Raw genomic sequence first — 9,925 nt, forward strand, 5'->3', positions numbered from 1 at the left:
TCTCTCCTGCCTCCCTTTTCTTGTCTGTCTCTGTCGAGTTTGCCTCCTCCCTGCCTCCTCTCCGCCCCTGGCTGGCTGGCTGTCTAGCTGCCTGTCTCTCTCTGCGTCTCGGTCTCCCTCTCCACGCTCCGGGTTTTTCGCCTGCGCCCTTGCCCTTTTCGCTCACAGTCCGTTGCTCTGTGCAACCTCCTTTCTTTCCCTCGCGTTCTTCCTCCCGTCTCGCTCTCCCCTGGCCCGTCTCTGCGTCGCCACCGATCCCCGGGCGCTCCCGGTCCCCCTCTCTCCTCGCCTCCATAACATTTTTTTCTCCCCACCCCACCCTTCTTCTGGGTCTGCCTCCCCCCCCTCCCTCTGCCTGGCTTTGCCTCCTCTCCCTTTCGCTCTCTCCACCAGCATCCTCTCCTCCCCCCTCTCTCTCCCTCCCACCCCCACGGGGCACCCAGAGGTGAACCAGAACCATCTCTGCCCTTGGCAAGCTCGCTGGCTGATGGGGGCGACAGAACCCGGCCGCAGGCTTGTCATCCTGGGGTGGTAGGGGGTGGGGGTGCAGGACAGAGGGAGAGGACGCTGGCGGTGGGACCTGGGATTGGCTGGAGGTGGGGGTATCCTTTCTGGAAACCTTGAAGCCAGCTGCAGAGTCCGCTCCCTCCCCCACATCAGGCGTGGTCCTGGTATGGCCTCGATCCAGGAGAGGTTGGATTGGAACCCTTGACAGACGCGCAGCCCGGGTTGACAGGGCTGGAGTGGAGACCCAAAGCTGGAAAGCCCCTGAGCAGATTCTGGAAGAAGGACCAGCCTAGGACTGGAGGCTGGGAGCCCAGTGGGAAGATGAGGGTGGGTGAGTGGGCGGGGCCGGCTCTCCCCAGAGTTTGAAGGCCAGGCTGGGAACTTTCTCGTGAGTGTGAGGTGGGGGCGAGCCAAAGAAGATGGTGGTCAAAGGGTCTCAGAAAGACCCTTTTGGGGTTTTTTAGAAACCAGGGTTAAGGGGGGGGGGCCCGGTTAGGGATTGCAAGGTTGAGCAAGAAGTTGAGGGCTGGGACCTTGGAGACAGAGGTGGAGAGGAGTCAAAGAACGGGCAAGATGTAGTGGGGGTCCAACTCCCAGCGGTCTGGCTCAGGAATGGGGGTGGGTGGTGCGGTGAGGGAGTGCCTGCCAGTTGTTCTCAGTGGCGGCCTGGAAGGAAGAAGAGGCTTGCTGGGTAGACACTGTGTTCCCATAGGCTGGGATTTTGTGGAGGAAGCTAAGGGTCTGGGCAGTGGAGCCCCAACAGCAAATAGTCCACCTGGCCTCCAGCCACTAGGTCCCCCTCTCTGTAGACAGCTTGCTTGTACGGATGTGCGGTGCACCTTTCTAAAGGAATTCTGTTCACGCGCACATACAGCATTCCGCCCCCTTTGCTTTTTTAGTTTGTTTGTTTTGCTCCCAGGCGGGGTATTATTCTAGAACTTGGCACATGCGGCTGTGTATATTTGTGAACCCACCGCCATCGAGGGCCGATTCTGACTCACAGCAACCCTACCTGAAGGACAGAGTAGAACTGCTTCCTAGGGCCTCTGAGGCTGTAGTTCCTGCCGGAAGCAGACAGCTTCATCTTCCTCCTGCAGAGCAGTCGGTGGGCTCAACAGCTATGACCTTTGGGGTAGCAGCCCAACACTTAACTCGCTGAGCCACCAGGGCACCTCTGTACCCTCTAGGTCCTCCCATAGCCATGTTTATAGAGCGACATCGTTCCTTTTTAATGGCAGCAGGGCCCTGGTGGCAAAGTGATTGCAAATCGGGCTGTAACCAGAAAGGTCAGGTGTTTGAAACCACCAGCCAGTTCCAGGGGTGGGGAAAGAGGGGGCGGGGGTTACTCCGGTAAACAACCACAGTCTTGGAAACTCACAGGGGCAGTTCTACCTTGAGCTTTAGGGTGGCTATGAGTCGGCACTGACTCGACAGCAGGGAGTTTGATTTTTTGGATGGCATTCTGTGGATGCCTGGAGGCACAATCGGGCTGCTAACCACGTGGTCCATGGAGCAACCCCACTGATCCCTCTCCAGAAGAAAGTCGAGGCTGTCTGCTCCGGTAATGAGTTCATCTTCCCAACATGCACCAGTAAAGAGCGAGAGGGTAGCAGACTGGATAAGAAAATAAAATCTACCGATATGCTGCCTATAAGAAAAACACCTCACAAACAGAGACATGATCAGATTAAAAATCAGAGGCGGCACAAAAGCATCCCAAGCAAACAACAACTAAAAGAAAGCAAGGGGGTGGGGATAGCAATATTAATCTCTCAGATTTCAAGATAAACAACGGAATAAAAAATAAGAACGGACACTACACAGTGATCAAGGGAACCACAGCTCAAGAAGACATAACTATACTAAACATATGCACCCAGTGAAAGACCCTCAAAACACATCAATCAAATCCTCACAGAATTGAAAAAGGGTATAGACACACCAACAATAATAACAGGAGACTTCGAGACAATCTTGGAAGGCCAGATGTGTCAGTTCTGCTCTGTCCTATTGGGTTACTGGGAATCTGAACGGACTCATTGGCAGTGGGTGCCCCCCGAGTGGCGCAAATGGTTACAAGGTGGACCACTAACCACAGGGTTGTTGGCTGAAATGTATTCAGAGGCCCCTAACAAGGAAGGCCATAAATTGTAAAATCCTATGGAACTGCTCTACTCTGCACACGAGGGGTCTCCATGAGTTAGCATCAACGTGGATCTCAAGATGCAAAGGATTCACATGCTGCCAAAAGATCAGGGATGGTCTACTTCTGTGATAAGGTGCCACCACGTGAGATTGCAGTTGGACGCTCAAGGCTTGTCATTGGACACAAATGCACATCTCGTGAAACAGGATCCTTCATCAGGTCTTGCACCTTAATTTGATTTCTAGAACGAGACTGGGGCTCACTGCAGGTTCACCCCAGATGCCCTGTGGTCACATGAGCATCGTGAGCACTGTCTGTCCCCCTGTCCTGGCCCTGATCTCATGCGGTTGCGATTTTCTGTCTGGGCCTGTCTCTGGGAAGTCATTGAGGGCATGACCCAGGACTGAGTCATCTCTATGTCCTCAGTATCACCCGACAGAGGATGTGGCTCCGAGCAGAAGCTTGGGACCAAATGTTTGCAAAAGGAAGGAATGGAGGGAGGGAAGGAGACTAGCTCCAAATGGTCTGTGAATTAGCCTGCAACTTGCTGAAGCCCTTGGGTAAGGGAACACAATTTTCATTAGCTCCCCAGCTACGGGGCCCATCCTATCAGTTGGCGAGTCACAGGGACCACAATTTCCATCCTCCAACATGCCAGGTTCAGAACTCCCTCAGCTCCTGAGATTCAGCTACTGCAATTCCCAGAAATCCCTCAAGACCCAAGGTCTACCGTTCCCATTAGCCCTTGGGACTCAGGACCCACCCTTCCCAGAACCCCCTGAGAGACAGGGGCCAACTATTCCCGTGAGCTTCTCAGACCCACTGCCATCTTTTCCCATCAGGTCCTAAGACAGTTGCCGTTATTCCTTCCAGCCCCTGAGCATTGAGACCCTCTGTTCCCGTTAGCTCCTGAGACATTGGCCCCACGGTTCCCATCAGCCCCTGGGAGCCCCTTCTTCCCATCAGCCCTTGGGACTCAAGACCTGCTTCCCATCAGCTCTTAAGCCTCAGGGGCCACTCCCCTTGTCAGATATTTGCAGACGGCTAATACTATTTCTGAGACACAAGCGACTGCTGCTGTCAACTCCTGACACACAAGTATTGCCACTCGCAGTCTCTCTGGGAGCAGCATTCTGAGGGAACAGACAGTCTCTGCCCTACACAAGGCCCTCCGGAAGTGCGTCAAACAGGAAATGCCAGCCAGGGAGATAGCACCACCTTTCCGGAAGTAGATCAAGGCCGAGCTTACCTAGGGAAGGAGGCATGAAGAACATCAAAGGAGCAGAAAATCCTAACGCTGGGGATAAACCCCAAGCCTGAGATAATCAGCTAATCCCCGCAGGTGGGATAATCCTCAGGCTGCTAGAGCCTTGAAAATACCAGCTAATCCCAAGGGAACCATACCTCACATCCACCCAGTGCACCTTTAAATCTTCCAAAATGGCAGATGTGTGGGAATTGAGGGCCAGGGCACCACTTCACAGTACAGGGAACAAGCCTCATTCCCACCATTAACTCTTTCCTGGCCAAATGGGATTTTTAATTGGTGGTGTGATTCCCACCCCCCACCCTCCCAGGGATGGGGTTCTATGTACAGCCCCTTCCCCTTTGGACTAGCCCTTTGATGTATCCAGAGAATGGAGATGTCTTCAGTGGCTCTGCTCTTTAAGTAGAGGCTCAGATTATCGGGAGTGGGTGTTGATTTTTGCAAGCCCCTCATGCCATCACCCACTCTTCCTCCCTCTGTTAACAGAGCCTCTCTTTCTTGTGGGAGACCCATCCCGTGTGGTTTTGAAGAGCATTGCCCTAGCATCAGACTCCTGCTTCTAGAGCAGTGGTTCTCAACCTTCCTAATGCCTCAACCCTTTCATACAGTTCCTCATGTGGTGGTGACCCCCAACCATAAAATGATTTTCATTGCTACTTCATCACTGTCATTTGCTACTGTTATGAATTGTCATGTAAATATCTGATAGGATGTATTTTCATTGTTACAAATTGAACATAATGAAAGTGTAGTGATTCATCACAAAACAGTATGTCATTATATATTGTGAAATAGTTATTTCTAATGACAAATCAATGAAGTCTTGAAGCATGGTGTAGCACGGGTAACAGTCTTCACACAGGGTAGTCGTAGGTGGGCGTATCTGCATGTGGGTGGACCCGCCTGGAGATGGATAGAGGAGCGGTGTCTCGGTTCCCAAGACCATCGGAAATAATGTGTTTTCTGATAGTCTTAGGCGACCCCTGTGAAAGGGCCGTTTGATTCCCAAAGAGGTCGCAACCCCCAGGTTGAGAACCACTGTACTAGATACTCCTGCTTTCTTCCCCACCCCAACATCTCTCTGGTTTGGGCATACTTACTGTGGTAGTTACTGTATTAGTCTGGGTAGACTAGAGAAACAAATTCAGAAACACGCATATCTATAAGAAAGAGTTTTATATGTTAAAAAAAAAGAGTTTTATATATAAGAGCAATTGAACATTGAGAAAACATTCCAGATCAAGTCTATAAGTCCCATATTAGCCCATATGTCTGATACCAATCTATAAAGCCCTCTTCAGACTCACAACACAAATGCAATCATGCTGATTGTAGATGATCACAGACCAGTGGGTAGAAAGTCCTTGGATCCAGTGGTATTGGAAACATCTCATTGCTGGCAGGGGTCTCTGCATCAGGGTGGACCCATGTGTCTTGTCAGTTGCTATGTCTCCCAGGGTGTCAGCATAGTGTCTCCCAACTCCAAGGAGGAAGTACCGGATTTCCCAGAATTCTCAGGAGAAAGCCGTGCCCACACAGAGGTCTCATTGGCTATCTCCAGGTTGACCGGGCTAGACTCCACCCCTACACTCTTAATCCTCAAATTGACACCGGATTAGGTGACTGACTACCACAGTTACATAATCTGGTGTCAATTTGGGACTTGAGAGGATTCAGAGTGAAGGGGTGGAGTCTAGTCTGTCAATCAGGTCATAGTCAATGAGGCCGCTGTGTGGGCATGGTCTTCCCCTGAGGATTCTGAGAATTGCTGGATTTCCTCCTTGGAGGTGGGAGACACACACTCTCTCTGCTAATTCTCCTGGAGACTCTCCCCTGACAAGGCTGACTCCCTGTGACACATCCCTGAGGAGAAGCCACATGGACCTACCCTGATGCAACCCTGGGATCTGGAGAAGCTATGTGGAGACCCCTGCCAGCACTGAGATGCTTACACTGCCACTGGATCCACAGGACTTCCCACCCACTGGCCTGTGATTTTCTTGCATTCAGTGTCATTGCATGTGTTTCATGAATCTGAAGGGGACTTTATACATTGGTATCAGACATATGGGCTAATATTGGACTTAAGGACTTGATCTGGACTGGACTGGGATGTTTTCTCAATATTCAATTGCTCTTGTAAAGACACCTCTTACATGTTAGAGTAGACCAACCTCCAGCATCCATGGGGGTCCATAGGTGCAATTGTATGGTTATAATAAATAGAGATCATAGTAAAGTCATGGAAGAGAGGAGAGAGAGTGAGATAAAGGAGTCAGACATATCTTACAGTAGCATGCTCGCCCCCAAGATGGCCATGATCTCAGCAGCCAGGTCTGGGCAGAGAGTGGGAGGCGGAGAAGGGAGGAGAGAGCATATCTCTTTATTTCTGACCAAGGCCTATATATACTTAGGCACATGGTTACAAGTAACCACACATGTCACAGGAAGGGGTTGTACAATGGTCATACACATCACAGGAAGGGGACAAGCTAGGGATGTGCACATAATAGGAAGGGGAGGGACTAGGGGTACACGTGACAAGATGGGCGGACCCTAGACTCAGTATGACAGCCTAACCTTGGTCATCCTTGAGTGGGCTTGACCTTGCCTTTGGGGGCTCCTTCAAGGGAACAATCCACTACCCTTATCAGAAGGGAGTGGGCCCTACTTAGGGTGGGACAGACAATACTGTCTGATTGCTCAAAAATGGCTGATGACCCTCAGGGAGAATGACCTCTAAGCAGCTTGTGTTGACCTTCAAGTGTACAGTTATTTGCCATGTGTAGCAAGCAGCTTCTTGGGTTTGGCATATATTTGGGGGAGAGAACTTGGGAGAAATATTTCTGTATCCCACACTTATATACATAGGAGTGTCTAGGAATGTGTTTCTCTAGTCTATGTGGACTCTTACACTACCCAACCCAGGCCAACCAGAGCATTCTTTAGTGACCACCCTTACAGAGTTGATTGGAATTTCACCATTTTGTAATCCTGCTACTTCATTTTATGTATTGGAAAATATACAAACATCTATGCATACATAGGACACTTGGTGGCAACCATGGCCAAGCACACCACTGCTAACCAGGAGGTTGGCAGTTTGGACCCACCAGCTACACCGTGGGAGAAAGATGAGGTTGTATGTGTTTCAGTGAAGATTCAGAAGAAACCAAACCAAAGCAAACAGGAGTTGTTTGCCTCATAAGGACCCTGTACAGGGTTGTCAGAGTAAACCAGCCTCTAACAACGGAGGGTCTGCAGGCACAGTTGCACGGTCTATAATATATAAAGGTTATAGTAAAGTCAGAAGATAGGAGAGAGAATAAAATAAGGGAGTCAGACACATTTCATGGTAGCATGCTCACCTCCAGGATGGCCATCATCTCAGCAGCCAGGTCCACACAGAGAGAGTTTACTGTCTTGGGATATTTATAGGTAGCCATCAGGCATGCATATTCAGTAGTTACATATGCCACAAGGTGGGTGGTAACCACAGTAAAGTCCTTGAACTCACAGGTGTGGAAACCTAATGCCTGCATTGGAGGCAGGCATTAGGGGAGATGGGTGCCGAGGGTGAAGGAGCTATCTAACCAGGGAACATAATAGTAATATGAAGTCATATTGCTCATATATAATGCTAATATCTCAATAGTCACTTTCAAATTTAAACATCATAATATAAATTGGAGTGGGAATGTTATGTGGGTGTTCAAGGTTAAAATGTATCAGTGTAGATTATATATGGAATATTTTATATATATATAATGTTCCATATATGATATTATATATATAATATGAAATACTAATGGTTATGAAAGCTTATAGGCTGTAACAATCTCAGGTGTGGTTCTTATCCAATTTCATGTCAATTTGATCAGAGAATGAAGGGGTGGAGTCCAGCCTGTCAATCAGTTCACAGCCTGATGATCCCTCCTTGTGGGTGTGAGGATTCTGGGAACTTCCTCTCTCTTAATTCTGCCATCAGAAGAGGCAGGTCACTCACTGATTCACATTCCTGTTGACTAGCCACATGGAGCCACACTAATGGCAGCCAGAGCCCTGGAGATGCCTCTACCACCACTGGGTCCACAAGACTTTCCACCCACTGGCCTGTGATCTTCCTGCATTTGGCACCATCACATGTGCTGCATGAGTCTAAAGAGGAATTTATAGACTAGTATCGGACATATGGGCTAATATCAGAATTATGGGCTTGATCTGGACTGGGCTGGGATGTTTTCTCAATATACAATTGCTCTTTGTTATAAAGCTCTCTCTCAGGCACATATGAGTGTCTCTGGATGTGTTTCTCTAGTCTACCTGGACTCACACACACCAGGAAACTGACTTTGAAATGGAGATTAGAGTTCAAGAAATATAGCTCGAGTGATCTCAGGAATAACACTTGTAGTGGAGTGAAGGAAGTGGGATTAATTAACGGGAGAAGTTGAACTAGTACGCAGACATAACAAAAACCTCTCTCAATCCCATGAGGGGCTCTGCTGTATGATGGTCCTGCAGAATTGTCCCAAACTAGGTAAGAGATGCCCAGTCTTCAGAACTATGAAACAGGGCCTCAAGTTGGCATTTGCCTTTGGCCTGCACAAAGAACCCTTGGAATTCCTGAACAATCAAGGTGTCTTTGTTTTCTAAACAGGTCAAGCCAACACTTAAATTTTTGTGCAATTGATCAAGACTATGCAACAAGATCCCAATCAGTTCTATGAAATGAAGCCAAGATAAGACATTTAACATGCAAGCCTAGGAGTTTACTTGTTTGTGAGAACATCTCATCTCAGAGAGCATTGCATGTCCCTGTGGACAATCCCAGAACTCAATCTATGCATCTTTTTTTAGCTACAATAAGTAGATAACTATAACTATAGACCCTCTGAGTTCTGTGAACCATTCCTGGGAATCAAAAAACCCACAGGGGTAGCAAGAGCCTGAGGGGCTGGTGTCTATTGGGGACTCTAAAGGACTGATCATTTGATTTGTGTGCTTGGATCTGGCTGAGGGTGATTAGCTAAGAGAAAGGCTGCATTGGGAGCCTGTCTAAAAACCATAGTCTTTCAACTTGTGAGTTGGAAAACTATTCCTGTCAGCTGGGATCAGAAAGGGAGTCAATGAGGTGGGTGGTGATGGAGTTGGAGAAATGGGAAGGGGAGTATTGGATCCATTTCCAGATGGAAATCGGGTTCATGTTGATTATTACCACACAGCAGTGAAGGTGGGATTTGCCTATGGTCTCCCTTGCGTGGCATACAGTTTTACATCAATGAGCCATAGAACATGATTGATCCTAGGAAGGTGTATTAGTCTGGGTACTTTAGAGAAACAAATCCACAGAAACATGTATGAGAGTTTTATATAAAGGTTAAGTGTGCATCAAGAAAACATCTCAACCCAGTGCTGCTCAAGCCCACAAGTCCAACATTAGCCCATATGTCCAACACCAACCCACAAAGTCCTCCTCCATCTCACAAAACACACACAATGACGTCACTGCAGGAGGAAAGCTGAGTCAGTGAATGTGTAAGCATCTCAGCGCTGGCAGGGGTCTCCACACGGCTGCTCCAGCATCCAGGGCTGCATCGGGGAAGGTCCACGTGGCTTCTCCTTGGGGATGTCTTGCAGGAAGTGAGCCTTGCCAGCTGAAGCAGGGAACTGGCTAAGGCAGCTGCACCCTGATCCGACCACCAGAGAGCAAGAGACCTGAGAACTAGAAAGGTGAGGCTCACCAAGTCATTTATCCTTCCGCCCTTCAATTAACCCCACATGTGTTCATTGTTCAGGTTGGTACAATAAACTTTTAACTAACTCAGAAGGGACCATAACTTGTGGCTAGAGAGCTCCTTTCCCCTAAAGGCCGTCTTTGGGATGGGGGACTCTGGTACAAGCTGTTTGCAGCTGGAGGAAGAAATGTTTTCTGCCCTGAAAGCTGAGCTGACTCACTGCCATTGAGTCAATTCCAACTCTTAGTGACCCTCCAGGAAAGAGTG

Source organism: Echinops telfairi, unplaced genomic scaffold, assembly GCF_000313985.2.
Source record: "Echinops telfairi isolate 266 unplaced genomic scaffold, ASM31398v2 ScPeMD7_655;HRSCAF=1070, whole genome shotgun sequence".
Taxonomy (NCBI): domain Eukaryota; kingdom Metazoa; phylum Chordata; class Mammalia; order Afrosoricida; family Tenrecidae; genus Echinops; species Echinops telfairi.